At 45.9% G+C, this 16208-nt stretch overlaps 1 pseudogene; it reads left to right on the forward strand.

Annotated features, from left to right (window-relative positions):
• The first annotated feature begins 8335 nt into the window (after positions 1 to 8335).
• LOC138172931 (sulfotransferase 2A1-like) overlaps positions 8336 to 16208 on the forward strand; it is a 48415-nt pseudogene continuing 40542 nt past the window's right edge.

The following is a 16208-nucleotide window of genomic DNA, read 5'->3' on the forward strand; positions in this document are numbered from 1 at the left end:
TCCCCAGCTGTCTCTCTGTCTCTGTATCTCTGCACCTCTAACTCTCCCCACCTCAGTGTCTCTCCCCCTTACATCTTTACCCTCCTTCCCTCCCTCCCATTCCCCATCTATCTGTCTCTCTTCTTCTTCTGGATCTCTGACCATCCAGAGATCTCTGCTTCTGTCAGTCAGACCCTGGAATTGCAGCCCCCATTGAGGAGCAGGCCAGGGAGGAGAGATGACAGATGGGAGGGGGTTCCTTGGTCTTTCTGTCACCTCAGCTCACCACAGGGCCCCCTGTCCCCCCTCAGGGACTCAGGCAGGACTGAGTGAGCCAAGAACAGAACCAGAAGGGGGTGGGCCAGGATGTGGCATTGAGGTGTCAATGGGGCTGCTGGGAACCAGGGCCCAGGAGAGCAAAGGGACCTGCAGGAGGGAGGGAGGGCTCTGAGGACTGGGCAGGTCCAGGCTCCAAGGCTGGGTGCTTCCTGGGGCCTGGAACACTGGGCTCTGCCAGGAGAGGAGTTTGGGGGATCTGAGCATCAGAGGGCTTCAGTGCCCCTATACATGGGTGGAGGGTAATGGGAGGCTTGCTAAAGCCTGGCTTTTGCTTACTGCTGGTTCCCTCCCCTGGAGCACCAGCTCTCAGCTACCTCCCAATTCCCTGCCCTCCCCTTCTGTCCCAAATTCTAGGAGGTCAAGCTACAGGCCAGCTTCAGTTGGGGTGGATGGGGTGGGGGGAGACTTTGGAGACAGCCTCCTGAGCCCCTCTTCTCAAGCTCTGCCTCCCCAGTGGAACTAGGGAGGCTGGCCCATCCTACTTGGTCCCCCAGCTATTGGGGGCACAGCACCTGTGACCTCATTCCTCTGCCCTGGGAGACAAAGTCAGGCCTGGGAGCTCAGTGGTGGGAGGTGGAGGGTTCCCCAGATCAGAGGATTTCTAGAGGAAGATGCTTGGGGGCTCCAGGGCCATGAGGAGACTGAGGCCCAGTGTGGAGGCTGGACTTGGTCATAGGCCCATGTGGACATAGCTGAGCTGGGGCCTGGAGCTGAGAAGCAGCCTTCTCCCTAAAGGCCCTGTCTCACCATCGAGTACCCAGCCCTTTGAGAAGCCAAGGGTCTGAGCTTGTGATGGGGAGGGCCAAGAGGGCTACAGAAGGCCTGACCTCCCATATACATGGCCTCTTATCTGCTCTGGCCAGAAACACAGGCAGATGGAAGGAAGGGGAAGGCATGACCTCCTGATGTTAGCAGCCTGGCTCCCCAACCGAGCCAATGCTGTACCTTGCTTGGTCCAGGGAGGTGTGAGGTGAGAAATCTCCAGACCAAGCAAGGGGGGAAAACCCAGGGACAGCCATCCCTGGACCCCCAATGTTCTGTGTCAGCTACTCCCCCCTGGAGGTGAGTCTGGTGAGGGATTGCTCCCTAGGGATGTCACAAAGAGAATCCTCTGGGGCTAGGGCACGGACCAAGGGACCACCGATGCCCATTCCTACTCAGAAATGCTGTGGTTCTGTAGGCTCCTTCAGGGTGGGGGTACCCAGGAGCCAGGAAATGCAATAAAAAATTTGGAAAGATTTAATAATAGAGAAGGAAAGAAGGAAGGGAGGCAGGGAGGGAAGGAGGGAAGTAGGAAAGGAAGGAAGGGAGGGAAGGAAGGAAGGAGGGAGGCAGGGAAGGAGGGAGGCAGGGAAGGGAGGGAGGGAAGGAAGGGGGGAAGAAAGGAAGGAAATACACATTAAGGACCCCCCATATGCCTGGGCTCTATGCTAAGCAGTGCACAAGCAGAGAAGATGGGACATAGTCTCCAGGGATGGAGCTCGTTGATGGGAGGGGACAGTCAGGCTGAACTGAATTAATTACAGCTTATCCTCCTCCCTGGTGTAGGATCATAGGAACATGGACCTAGAACTGTTTTACAGATGAGGAAACTGAGGCACGGAGAGGTTAAGATCCTTGCCCAGCCCTTGAGGTGGAGCTTGAACCCTGCACCCTGGAGCCTTAAGGCCCTACATGCCTTTCAGGGCATCAGGAGGGAGTCCCCTGGCTCCAGGAGAAGCCTTGAGGAAGCTGGGAGTTGGGGCTTCTGAGAATAGCACAGGGGGAGCTTCCCCTGGCCCAGCTCTGTGGAGCCCTGACTCGGCCCCCACCCACAATCCCCCTCCTGCAGGTGCCCAGCTCGGCTCAGGTGACTTCCTTGACCCCCAACTACAGTGCACTCACTGCATGCAGAGATCTCTGTCCGTGCCTCTCTCAGTGTCTCTGTTTTTCTCGGTTTTTCTGTCTTTGCCTCTGTCCCTCGGACTCTGTGTCTGTCACTCTCTCTCTGACTTTGTCTCTGTGTCTGCCTCTGTGCCACAAAGACTTTTATGGAGAACTCACACCGGGCAAGCATTCACATGGTGGTCAGAAGAAGCGTTACAAGGGCCCTCTCAAGAACTTTGGAATTTATTGTGTGACGTGGGAGACCCTGGCCCAGGACCGCCTAGCATGGGGAGCCCACATCAGACATCAGAGAAGGGGTTGTGCTATATGAGCAAAGCAGAATTGGGACAGCTCAGAGGAAGGGCAGGGTGCGCAGATGTGGAGACCCCGCACACTGTGCCCGACCTGTGCCCTCACAGTGGGCTGATCAGCCAGTCGGACACACTGGAACGCGGCTTCAGCATAGTCGTGTCGTTTTGGTCCGCTTCCACAGTGAAGCCAGCCAACTCTGTCACTGTGTCTGTCCCCATCCCTGCCTCTGTGACTAAGGTCTCCACTCTCTTCTCCCTCACGATTCAAGTCTGCTGCGAACACTCATTATCTTCCTCTCAAGCCAATTAGTCACTTGGGTCATTTTCTCTTTCTGAACATGGGGGAAATGGGGCCAAGGAGGGAGGGGGCTTGGCTGTCCATGTCCCCAAGGAGAAGCCAGGGTCGAGTGAAGAAGGAGGGCAGTGGGGAATTGGGGAAATAGTACAACCAAAGCCCATCCTGCAGATCAGCTCCAAGCTTCCCATCGCCTGGCTTCAGGACCGGGATTAGTAGGGAGCTCCCCATCACTGAAGGGCCTGGAGGGATCTCCAGTAGGGCCTGTTACAGAGAAAATTAGCAGTCCTGGATGAACTGGTCTAGGTGACCTCCAGGTGCCTTCGTTTTCTGGAGTTTCCGGACTCCAGTCTCTGACATGAAGACAATGGTTTCCATCTCCTAAGGGTTCCCAAAGACTTCTCTCCCTGCATTTCCCTCCAGGCTGCCTGCCATATGTTCCCCAAGGCTTTCCTGACCAAGCCAGAAGAAGCCCTTCAACCTGGGAGCTCCCCCACCCTTGGACAATCCTCACACTCCGGGTGCCCGTGGCCCCTGAGGATGCTTCCTCTGACTGGCTGGTTCTGCCCAGAGCTGCCATTTAAGGGGGAGATCCAGGCCAGCCCTGTCTCCTTAGCCCTCCTGGTGTCTCTTCCGCCTCTTCCCTTCCTTCTCCCTCCCCCCTTCCTTGTATGTGCTGTCTTTTCCCGTCAGAATGTAAGCTCTGTGAGGGTAGGGCCTGTCTTTGTTCTTCTAGTTGTCTCAATTTTTGCACAGTGCCTGGCCCATTGTGCTGTTAAAAACGACTGTTGACAAGCCTTGCCTTGGTTGGTCGCTGTCCTTGGTGCTGGAACAGGATCTTGGCATCCCTGTGCTAGAGTCAAGTTTTAATGTGTCCGACTGTGGCTGATCAGCCCAGTAGGAGCTCGGAATGCTCTACCACAGGTTGGGCACAAATAGTCCGAGTGAACATTGGGGCTGAATTCTCTAAATCTGCACAATCTCACTTTTTTTGGAGCTTTTGTCAATTCTGCTTTGCTCCTAGAGCACAGCACACCATCCTGGGTGGTCCTGTGCCAGGGTCTCCCATGTCACACGATCAATTTAAAAGTTCTTGAGGGTGTCCTTGTATCACTTTTTTTTGGTGTGTGTTTCTGCACGTTTATTGTTCATTCATTCATTCAGCACTGACAGACCAACTCTTTTAGGGATTATCCAAAGCCTTCTACTCACGATCCCATAATCATGTCTTCTTTATTTTTCCTTTTTTTAAAATATCTTTTATGTATTTATTTTTAGTTTTCAACATTCATTTCCACAAGATGTTTTGGGGTTTTTTTTGGAAGGCAATTGGGGTTAAGTGACTTGCCCAAGGTCACATGGCTAGTGTTGTGTCTGAAGCCAGATTTGAACTCAGATCCTCCTGAATCCAGGGCCGGTGCTCTATTCACCACTGAGCTGCCCCTCCACTAGATTTTTAGTTACAAATTTTCTCCTTGTATTTCCCCTACCTCCACCCCAAGATATGGAACCTACTGAATACCCCTGCCCCCAATCTGTTCTCTCTTATATCCTCTCCCATCCTCCCCTAACTTTCTAGTAGGCAGGATGGATCTCCATACCCCAGTGCCTGTATATCTTATTTCCCAGTGGCATGAAAAAAAAAAACACATTTGTTTTAAAACTTTGATTTTCAGATTCTTTCTCATCTTCTCTCCTCACCCACCCCCACTGGGAAGACAAGCAATTCAATACAGGTCATACATGCGTACATGTGTAGTTACACAAAACATTTCCATAGTAGTTATATTGTGAGAGCCTCACTGTGATTCCCTCCATCCTATCCAGCCTCCACTTACTCTGGTTTCTACTCTGACCTTGTTCCTTTTCAAAAGTGTTTCCTTCTAACTACCCCCCCCCATCTGCCATCCCTTCTGTCCTCCCCCTCTTCTCCCCTTCTCCCCTACTTTCCTGTAGGGTTAGATACCCAATTGAGTGTGTATGTTATTCCCTCCTTAAGCCAAATTCAATGAGAGTAAGGTCGTCCCATTCTCTTTCACCTTCCTGTTCTTCCCTCCATTGTAAGTTTTCTCTTGCCTCTTTTATATGAGAAAATTTACCCTATTTTATATCTTCCTTTTCCTCCCATTATATTCCTCTCTCACCTCTTAATTTTTTTTAGATATTATCCCTTCACATTCAACTCATCCTGTGCCCTCTGTCTATGTATACATTTACACACATATACATACACCCTCACATATGTATTTATACACACACCCTCCTATACATACATATATGTATGTATACACACACATATATTCCCTTCAACAATCCTCATATTGAGAAAATTCTCATGAGTTACATCGATCATTTTTCCATGTAGGAATGTAAAAAGTTCAACTTTAATAAATTCCTTTTGATTTCTTTTTCCTGTTTACCTTCTCAAGCTTCTCTTGATTCTTGTATTTGAATGTCAAATTTTCTGTTCAGCTCTGGTTTTTTCAACAAGAATGCTTGAAAGTCCTCTATTTCCTTGAATGACCATATTTTTCACTGAAGCGTTATATGTAGTTTTGTTGGGTAGGTGATTCATGGTTTTCATCCTCGCTCCTTTGACCTCCAGAATATCATATTCTAAGCCCTTGGATCCCTTAATGTACAAGGTGCTAGGCCTTGTGTTATCCTGATTGTTTTTCCACAATACTCAAGAGATTAGGGACAGGATGAGGACAGTGGATGACAGGATAGGAGACACAAGCTAAGGGAGACGGGAAAGTTTATGACCCAGGATGGGGGAGACAAGGAATTTTATGTTCCAGGAAAGAGGGGATGTTTATGGTATTTCAAGACGAGGGCAAGAGATTTAGGATGGCTTCAGGTTAGAGAATAAACTAGGGGCTTCACAAAGTACCTGAAAAGCAGCTCTCACCCCTCAGTACACCCTTTGTATCCTCATCAGTAACCAGAAGAAACCTTTCAGAAAAGGGTGAAGGTCATTGTTTTTAGTAGCTACATACTGTAGAATAGGGGGTGAAGAGTCCATTTCAGGGGCCCTACAATAGGTTGAGGAGGGGTGGTCAGTGTGGGGGTGTGGAATGTGGTGCCAGCTGAGTTCAGGTCGAGTGAGACAAAGCCCTCGGGGTCATTAAGGGCAAGGTTGGTATCCTCAGAGCTGAAAGTGGAATTTCTGCAGGTGAGAAGACACAAAGAGAGTTTAAAGGGGTTTGAAGAAGCATGGGCCAAATATAAGAGTGAGTAAAATGATCAATAGTGAGGTCAGAATGAGGGAAAGAAGGCAGAGGATCCATGACCCCCAGGAAGAGGCAAGGGAGGTAGCAGGCTGGATGAGATGGCTTACATACAAGAGGTTGCCCGAAATATCCTTCAAGTGCTCAGAGGACAAATCCAATGCAGGGTCTTCAGGGACTGGGGAAGAGCTTTTGGGAGTAAGGGAGAATCTTGGGAATGATGGTGACACACCCAGCATCCTGTCCTCTGCCCTGACCCAAAGTGTTCCCCATTTGAATGAAGGCATTAGACTCTCAGTCCTGGGGAAGCAGGCCTAACCCTAGGCACAGGGTGGGGAAAAGCGTAGGCTTGGAAGAGGAGAAGAGGTTCAAGGTGGGGCCCAGAACCCAGCACAGCTAGAAAGCACACAGGCATGTCCCCAGGGTGAGGGGCTTCAGTGCCTAGTCTCCTTTGCTCACTTCTCTGGCTGGTCACACCCTGCATCTTATCTCCCATCTCCCATCCTGCCTCCTGCTTGCTTCTGCCTCACCATCCCCCCAAATGCTTTTGGAAGAGGGACAGAGGAGCTGTCCCTGCCAGAGTGGGGGTGGGGAGGGCAGCTTGCAGGGGCTGAGGAGGCCATCTGCTGGTGGACAGCTGGCAGGCCGGGAGACACAAATCTCACCAGTCAGTTCAATATGCAGGGCCCAAATAGAAGGAGAGAGGAAAACAAGGGAAGAATCCAAGAGCCCCAGGATGCCCTTATACAGGATTGTCTGATCCTCTTATTTCCTCAAAAGTTTGCACTCAGACTCCAGCTCCTTTTGGAGGATCCCATGCTGAGGCCCCAGGGCCGTACGTGAGAATGTAAGAATGCACTTTGCAGGTAGAAGCTTTCTGCCCTTGAGTTCAGTAGTCACACACATGGATTTACTTGGAAGGGCTGACTTTGACTCCAGTTACCATGAGAGGCCTGGAGGATCCACAATCCCCACACGGTGCATGTCAATAAGGCATTTACAATCAAGCATGTTTGTAGCACAGGACACACAGCATGAACAGGCATTATGTCCACAATACTAACAAACTGTGAATGAGACTGACTTTTCTATTGATGCAAAAGGGTTCCCTAAGTGACCTCCCTCTAAGAAATTCCACTGGGTGGGAATTCCATTCCCCAGATGAAGATGCTTCTGACTGTGCTTCAGGAGCTAATAGGATAACAGTGCGGTCCCTCAGTCAGGCGTCCCAACAGCTGGTGGTGCTGACATCACTTTGAAACATGTCAGGACCTCATCCCACACAGACGTCTGTCTAGTAGCAGGCAGGTGACTAGGCCAAGCACCCATTTACTCAGTTTCTTAAGGGGTAGAAAGGAATATGAGCATAGGCTGAATAGCCCCAATCTCAAACCCTCTTTGTTACAGCAGCAGAGATGGATCCCAACCTCGGTCCTTGGGATGATTATTAACGATGAGTCTGTTCCTTTGTTTCAGAAACTTCTTTTCCCTTTGGTTAATTATTCCCATAACATTCAGAAAGAAGGTTCTTTTCTAGGCACTGAATCTTTCACATGACTGTGCAGGACAAATGCACCCAGCTGTTGGGGTATGGGATGACTACACATTCAGACTGAAAACAGCAAACTTTCACTTACTTACATTGTGCTCACGCCTTTTGCTGACCACTTGCTTTGGTTACAGAAGTTTTGCCATAAAGAGAAAACAAGGCTGTGATTAGGAAAAACATCACAGTTTTCCACCCATGAAGTATCGATTCTACCTCACAGGCAGACTCGGGAATAGTCAGGTGACAAACATTCCTTTTCAAAGGAACACAATGTGGAAACTGAGCCAGGAGGATCCCATGCTAGGCTGAGGCTCGGATTATCCTCTCAGCTTTTCCAGGTGTTGACCTCAATCACTAACAGACTTGTGTCACTTCTCTCAGATGGTGCATTATTGACTATTGATTATCGATGGATTTTATGGTCCATCAAACAGTACAAAACACAATTCATGGTAGTCCCAAGAGCTTTTACCTCAGAGGCAAGTTTCACTTGTCAAAAGTCTGCAGGACTCACTTCTCACATTGAAATGTGTCCTTGTGCAAAAGTCAATCACTGGAGATCATGGCTACACAGTTGCAAATTCTCAGCAAGCCAAGGTCCTTGTTCAGGAAGTCCATAACCCAACAAGCCTTTTGGCAAGTTCACACCTGGCATAACTGAGACAAATGTCACCAGTCTGAAACTGGAAACCAGCCTATTCCCAAGCAGGTGACTTCAGTTTTGCTGAATACACTTTACATAAAGAATCAGCAACTTATGGCGAACATGGTGAAACTACAGCCTTCAGAGTGTGGGCTTACCCAATTGGGAGGCTGGCTGGCTTCTTACCTCCTGCAGCCTGGGAGATACTCCCTGGCTCTAGCTGCTGGCCCTGCCCCCTCCCTCCTCTCACCAGGTGTGGGAAAGGTGAAACTCTCTTTTCCTATCTGATCTGGGATGAGAGAGGTTGACAGAAAACCTCCAGGGATGTTTGTAGGGGTGCAGAGACACCCCCTTGCCTCAAGGGAAGGGAGTGACCAGGGCTGTGAGGAGAGGTTTCAAGGCTCCTTAATGACCAATCACAAAACCTCCCCAGTTGGCTCCGATGGTTTTCGCTGCTGTCACTTCTCACTGTTCTAACCTTTCGAAGCCTGGGCAGAGCCCTGACTACAGGAAGAAGAATCTCAAGTTTTTCTTTGCTAACCCAGGAACAACTCTCAGGAAGTCCCACTGAGTCCAGCTGCGAGGATTTGGTGGCCAGGAGGCCAGGAGAGAAGGGGTGTCCTGCAGGCACGGGTGTGGGGGCAGAGAGTCTTGGGGTGTGGAGGGAGGGGAGTACTTGCAGTTTTCCCAGTTCCCTAGTGACAAGAGAATCGACCTTGTGCTTCTGGGTAGGCCTTTGGAAGGTGTGCCCAGGTCCATGGCCTCCAACCCCGGCCTGAGGGCCCAAGAGTGTCAGGCCAAGTGTGACATGGTCTTGTAACTGTCTGTGCTGATGGGACCTGAGCGGTCAGGCCCAAAAAGCACCTCCAAGCCTTCCCAGGTGCTTGGAGAGTGACCTCAACTGCAGGGTGCAAGAGCGAGAGGGAGAGGGGAGGTTGACATATGTTCCAGTCTTGTTTTCAGAGGGGATGTAGGTCTTTGTCTTTTTTACCTTTGAGACTTATCAGACTGGAAAATGCCCACTCCACAGGGGAGGGGAAGAAAAGGATAGGGAGAGAGGGGAGGCTTGCATCTAGGCAGGTTTCCCAGGCGTAGAGGCCCACCTCTCTACCTCACCAATGTCCCAAAGGGGAGGGGAACAACACAGGGTGCAGACACCCCCAAAGGAAGCAAGGCAGAGAGCCACCTCCCCACTTCCCCCGATGTCCCATGGGGGAGGCGAAGGAACAGCACAGGGTAAATCAGGGTGCAGGATGAAGTCTGCTCAGGCACAGCAAGGCGCCTTTTCTTTAAATGTTGGACCTCCAGTTTCTTACTAAGCTTGTCTTGCTCAGAAATCCCCTTCACAAATCACTTTTCTAGAGGATATTGAGGTCAGGCTGTTACCATGGAACACTAGGTGCTTCCCCTTAAGATCTCCTCCCCAAATTTCCCTCCTTGAAGCCTCCTGGCTCCCTCTTGCTGCTTATCCCTTCATCCTGGGACAGAGAGAACAACAATGTGAGTGACCCAGCACAAGGGTGTCCCCTTCTAGGGGGGTCCACAGTCCTATTGGCCACCCAGATGTCCAGGGAGTTTCAGAGGCTGCTGCTGGTGTCTGGGCACTCCAGGGGGCTCTTAGCCAAGGAGACAGTAGGGGCAGAAAGGTCTGGGGAAGAGAACAAAGTAAAGGGCGCTTTCCTGTTATCCCACTGGCCAGGAGGAGATCATTGGAGTCCAGTTAACACTCGGAGTCCCTGTATGGGTCACCAGAATGATGAGGTCTGGAGTTGGGAGAGCTGGTTCAGGTGTGAAAGATTCACTGAGACAATTGTCTTCTACCCAAGGCGGGGCTGATGGACACAAAAGCAGCACAGATCTCCTAGCAGTTACCCTAAGCCTGGTATTTGGGGGAGTTACACTTACACAGAGGATTCAGAATGGTGATGTCGTTTAAGAGGTTTTATGGGCGTTAAAGGATAAGGGACAGGATGAGGTCGATGGATGACAGGACAATCGGTGATAGTATAGACACAAGCTAAGGGAGACAGGAAATTTTATTACAGGATGGGGGAGACATGGAATTTTATGGTCCAGAATAAGGGTTCATTTTATGTGTTTGAAGACAATGGGAAGAGACTTTTGGATGTCTTCAGGTTAGAGAATAAACTAGGGGCTTCACAAAGTACTGGAAAAGCAACTCAACCCTCAGGACGCCCTTTGTATCCTCATCAACATCAGGATAAGCTAAAGACTGGTATGGCCCCCGAGTCAGTGGGCTGCCTCAGGAGGCACTGGGCTTCCACCCCTTGGGGGTCTTCAGGCCGCCACTAGACAGTGCCTTGTCAGGTGTGTAAGAGTGAGGAGTCCTTTTGTGATGGCCTGGTTGCAATGGCCAGTGAGCTCCCTCCTGACTCTCAGATTCTGTCATTCTCAGATGAATTCTCTGGGCAGATAACCCAGGAGGTGAACGAAAGGATCAAATGGCCCTCAGCTGTCCCCTCCTGCTTCTAATAGTTAATAGCTAGTATTTAGAGAGTGCCCATTAGGTGCCAAATATTAGCTCACTCTGTCCTCACTACTATGCTGGGAGGGAGGTCCAGTTGTTGTCCCCCTCTGGCAGTTGAGGACGCTATGGTGGACAGAAGGGAAGTGACTTCCTCAGGGTCACACAGCTATAAGTGTCTGAGGCTGGCTTGGAGCTCTCCTCTCCCTGGCTCCCGCCCCAGCATTCTATGCAGGGGGCCACCTGCTGTCTCTCTTCTCCTGTGTAGTCTCTGTCATTTAATCCTTTGTTTCGTTAAATTCCCCAAGGCAGTAACATAACCTCCCTGTGCATTGGCTTGTAACAAATTGTCAGACTCCAACCTGGCAAACCCCAAACCACCTTACCCCCCAAATCATAATTTAACAGACAGGAAAACATTCATAACTGATGTGAGGTCACTCAGATGAGGACAGGATCTGAACCCACCAGGGGAAAGATCATGTCTTTGGGATCTGGACCCCATAATCGAAACGGCTCTGGACTTTTCTACGTGGCCCAAGCACCTGGAGTCTGCCTGAGGCAGGTGGCCCTTCTGGGGCCTGTTATTCCCAGTCCCCCCAGACTACTTGTCCATTCCTAGATCCTTCCCACAGTCGTTCTGTATATAAGGTCAAACTTATCGCTCAGACTCCTCAAGAATCTGACCCACTTTCATTCGAGATACACATGCTCAGATTCCTTAGGAGTCTGGCCAATGTTCTTGTCTGCCAGAAAGTTTGGTTAAAGGAGGCAAACAGGCTAATTCAGATCTACAAGTTCCCAGATAATTCTGACTTTTATAAATCAGTCCAATCACTTAGATTTGGTTCTCCATTTTTGAGACTTTATATCATCTGCTGTTTCTGTCCTTACCTAAATCCTGTACCTGGTATAAGAATTTTTAAAAATGTGAATGTTCAACCAAAATGAACTCTTCTGTCTTTTAATATTATCAGACAGATACTTTAATAAAGGAGAAATAATTTCACTTTTATACTATCTTGTACAATTTTTGTGCAAAAATCCAAATTTGAGATCTTATTACCAAAACATGTATAAAGCTTAAATTTCCATGATAGAAAAAACTTTGGAAGCCAATCTTATACCTCTGTACATAATTCTTAGAGGAATCAGTCTTATCTTGTTGCTTTCCTCAAAATTTGCTGTCTTTGGGGAGGGTAGGTGGTGCCCCAGGTGTGGCCCTGGAGTCAGGAGAACCTAAGTTCAAATCTGGCCTTACTCACTTAACACAAAAAAAAATAGCCATGTGACCTTGGGCAAGTCACTTAACCCCAATTGCCCCACCTTCCCCCCTCCAATAAAGCAAAAAAAAAAATGCTATCCTTTTTAATTAGACATCTTTCCCATTACATCTTTGTCTTATTATTTGGTGTAATCATTTCCTCCTTTGGAGGTTGTAATCTCTACATTACATTTATTTGGTCATAAATACTGGTTATAATTGTAAGTTATTCATTCTTGCATCCTGTTCTAGTAACTCAGAGATGTTCCCAATTCCATGTATTATTTAATAGATATAACCTCTTGATTATAATTAATGTTAAGAGGAATGATCACTAAGATTTTATGAAGAACATTAATTGGAAAGTTTTAAATGATATCTCTTTCTTCCTCCTTGAAGCAAAAAAATAAACCTTTAAAATTGGAATTCATCAAAGCAAGTTATTGTAAAATGTCCTTAAGTAACATAAATTCCTAAGGTAATGTTCCAAATTCCTAGATCACAAAGTTTCTCAATGAAAAAGGTGTTTGTAATGGAGAGGTTTTTTATAAGCCAAGAAGAACATATCCAATTAAATTGGCCTTATCACAATAGCAAAGTTTACCAGGCCTTCAAGAATTTACTCAAAGTTTTTTTCTTTCTTTTGTCTTGAAATGTATCACTAGAAATTACATTCTGGAATTCCATATACTTCCAAGTTCACATTCTTATAAGAACTTTTAGGTTACTTAACAGCTTCTTAATAACATTTAGATAAGAAAATTGTTTTTAACAACAGAGTTGATGATTTTTTTCAATTCACACAATTCAGAAATGTACAATGCCCTAAACATTATTATGCATTTAATACTTGAAACAACCCATTATCAACTTAGGTGAATGTATTTCTAAATGACTTTGCATAGAGAATCATTCATCTCATCATTAATAATGTGGAAATTTAAACCACCATATATATTTCCCTAATAGCCAAGATTTTAAATGGACATTCTGCTATCATAGTAAATATCATCAGTATTATTACGACTTGTTTGTAACCCAAATATAAGAGTTTTAAATTATCAAAATTTTTATTACATAAAAAACCCAATTCACATGCAACACAATCCAGATTAAAAAATTGCCATAACACCATTTCTCCTTCATAAGGGTTCTCAAATTTCACAAGCTAAGAAAACTTGTAGAAATACAATACAATTCTAGAAATGCAGCAACAATACAAACAATACATGACATCAGCTGCATTTCCCCACCATCATGTATAGAAATCATCGATCCCATCATTCCTGGCATTCAAAAGCCACTTCAAATTAGAGAGAGATAATAATGTTGTTTCTAGCATATGCCAGTCATTATGTTAAGCATTTTACAATCATGATGTTATTTTGATCCCATAACAACCATTATTATTTTCCCTTTACAAATCAGAAAGTGGGTCCTCAAGGTACTCCAATCTAATGGGGAAGTGGACAAACAAACAAATATATGCTAAACCAAATTATATACAGGATCAGTAGGAAATAGCTAAGGGGAAGCACTGGAATGAAAGAGGGTTTGAAGAAGGTTTCATGCAGAAGGTGGGATTTAAAAGAAGCCAGGGAGGTCAGTAGGAAGAGAGGAGAGAGATGGCCAAAAAGCCCATTGCTGAGAGATGGATCAGAGGCCAGCGGAGGATGTATTGGAGTGAGGAGGAGAGACTTGAGACAGGCACACCCGCCCCCAGAAGGTTATGGTAATAGTCCAGGGGTGTAGTAATGAGGGTGTCAACCCTTTACCGAAGGTTTGGTCTAAAGACACAAACAAAATGAGTTTTCCCTTTAATGGAAGGTTTGTCTGAAGGACAAACAGAATGGGTCCTGCTTACCAAAGGTTTGACCAAGGAGCAAACAGAATCAGGCTGCACATGTGCTATAAGGTGCTTATTTAATCTCCTTAAGCCAGAGAATGATGCATTTCATGGAGTCAGAAAAGAATTCTGAACTTAGAGTAAACAAGCCAAAGGAGACTTTATGCACTTAGAGCAATCCCAGCTCAGCATGTCTGTGTCAACCAAAATTGTAGTCTCTGTATGTGTTTAACCATAATGTGAGAAAGGGATTTCTTAATGGGATAGGTTATAACAATAGCACTGGAGAACATCAAGGTGTCAATTGAAATTATAGATCCAGATGTCTGTGTCTTTTACCATAAACATGATATAATATAATATAATAAAGAAAATATATGAAAAGTTCCATTATTAAAGATAGTGTCTAGACGAAGGCCTCCTGCCCTGAGAGTCATAAACAGAACAATGTCCCTAATCAGCTTCATATGGTCTTAAGGTTGCTGTCACAGGAAGGGGCATTTAGGGTTCACTCAGAGAACAAAGCAAAACATGTCGGTTATGCAAGAGCATGCAAGGTATTATGGTAGGTTAAACTCAGAGTGAGCCAAAATTGAAGTGGCTGCTTCTGGAGCTCTGAGCCCACAGATGGTAGGGGATGGAACAGCGGATGCAAAACTCTTGAAGCCTGGGAGAGTACATCCACCCCCACCCCTACCCCCACTGGAAACAGAGTCCTACCTTGAAAAAGAGTTAGAAGTTAAAGGGTGGCCAGGTGGTGCAGTGAGTAGAACACCAGCCCTGATGTCAGAAAGCCCTGAGTTCAAATCTGGCCTCAGACACTTAACACTTACTAGCCATGTGATCTTGGGCAAGTCTCTTAATCCCAATTGCACTGCCTTCCTCCCTCCAAAAAAACAACAAAAACAAAAAAAAAGAAAGTCAAGTATTTGGCTGGGAAGATGAACAAACAGCATAAGAACTCAAACTATAGAATCTTTCTATAGTGACAAAGAAGATCAAAACATACAGCCAGAGGAAGATAACAAAGTCAAAGGTCCTACATCAAAAGTCTCCAAGAAAAAAAGAGTTGGTCTCAGGCCATTGAAAAGCTCAAAAAGTTTTTTTTTGAAAATCAAGTAAGAAAAGTAGAGGAAAAATTGGGAAGAGAAATTAGAATGATGCAAGAAAATCATGAAAAATGAGCCCACAACTTGGTAAAGGAGACCCGCCCCCCCAAATACTGAAGAAAATAACACCTTAAAAATAGACTAACTCAAATGGCAAAAGAGGTCCAAAAAGCCAACGAGGAGAAGCACACCTTAAAAAGCAGAATTGGACAAATGTAAAAGGAGGTCCTGAAGCTCACTGAGGAAAATAATTTCTTAAAAATTAGAATGGAACAAATGGAAGCTAATGACTATATGAGAAATCAAGAAATTATTAAACAGAACCAAAAGAATAAAAAAATAGAAGACAAATATCTCATTGGAAAAACCACTGACATGGAAAACAATCCAGGAGAGGTAACTTAAAAATTATTGGACTACCTGAAAACCATGATCAAAAAGGGTCCAGATATCAACTTTCAAAAAATTATGAAGGAAAATTGCCCTGATATTTTAGAAGCAGAAGAAATTTTAGAATTTCAAAATAGAAATTGAAAGAATCCACTGATCACCTCTTGAAAGAGATCCCAATAGGGAAACTCCTAGGAATGTTGTAGCCAAATTCCAGAGTTCCTAGATCAAGGAGAAAATATTGCAAGCAGTCAGAAAGAAACAATTCGAGTATTGTGGAAATAATCAGGATAACACAATATCTAGCAGATTCTACATTAAGGGATAGAAGGGCTTAGAAAATGATGATCCAGAGATCAAAGGTGCTAGGATTAAAACCAAGAATTACCTACCCAAGAAAACTGAGTATAATAGTCCAGAGGAAAACTGGACATTCAATGAAATAGAGGACTTTCAAACATTCTTGATGTGAAGACCAGAGCTGAATAGAAAATTTGACTTTCAAATACAAGAATAAACAGAAGCATGAAAAGGTAAACAGGAAAAAAGAAATCATAAGAGACTTATTAAAGTTAAACTGTTTATATTCCTACATGGAAAGATGATATTTGTAACTTATGAGGCCTTTCTCAGTATTAGGGTAGTTGGAGGAAATAGAAAGATAGATAGATTAATAGATAGATAGATAGATGGGTGGATAGATAGATAGATAGAAAGATGGCAGAGGATGAGTCGAGTATGAAGGGAAGATATTTAAAAAATAAAATTAAGAGGTAAGAGAGGAATATACTGGGAGAAAGAGAAAGGGAGAGATAGAATGGGGTAAATCATCTCCCATTAAAGAGGCAAGAAAAAGTTTTTTGAGATCACATCGTCATTACCAAATGTAGCACCCATGCAAT

The sequence above is a fragment of the Petaurus breviceps genome, unplaced genomic scaffold (assembly GCF_028583685.1).
Source record: "Petaurus breviceps papuanus isolate PSGF00001 unplaced genomic scaffold, PetGlider_PUasm1.0 555, whole genome shotgun sequence".
In the NCBI taxonomy this organism is placed as follows: Eukaryota; Metazoa; Chordata; class Mammalia; order Diprotodontia; family Petauridae; genus Petaurus; species Petaurus breviceps.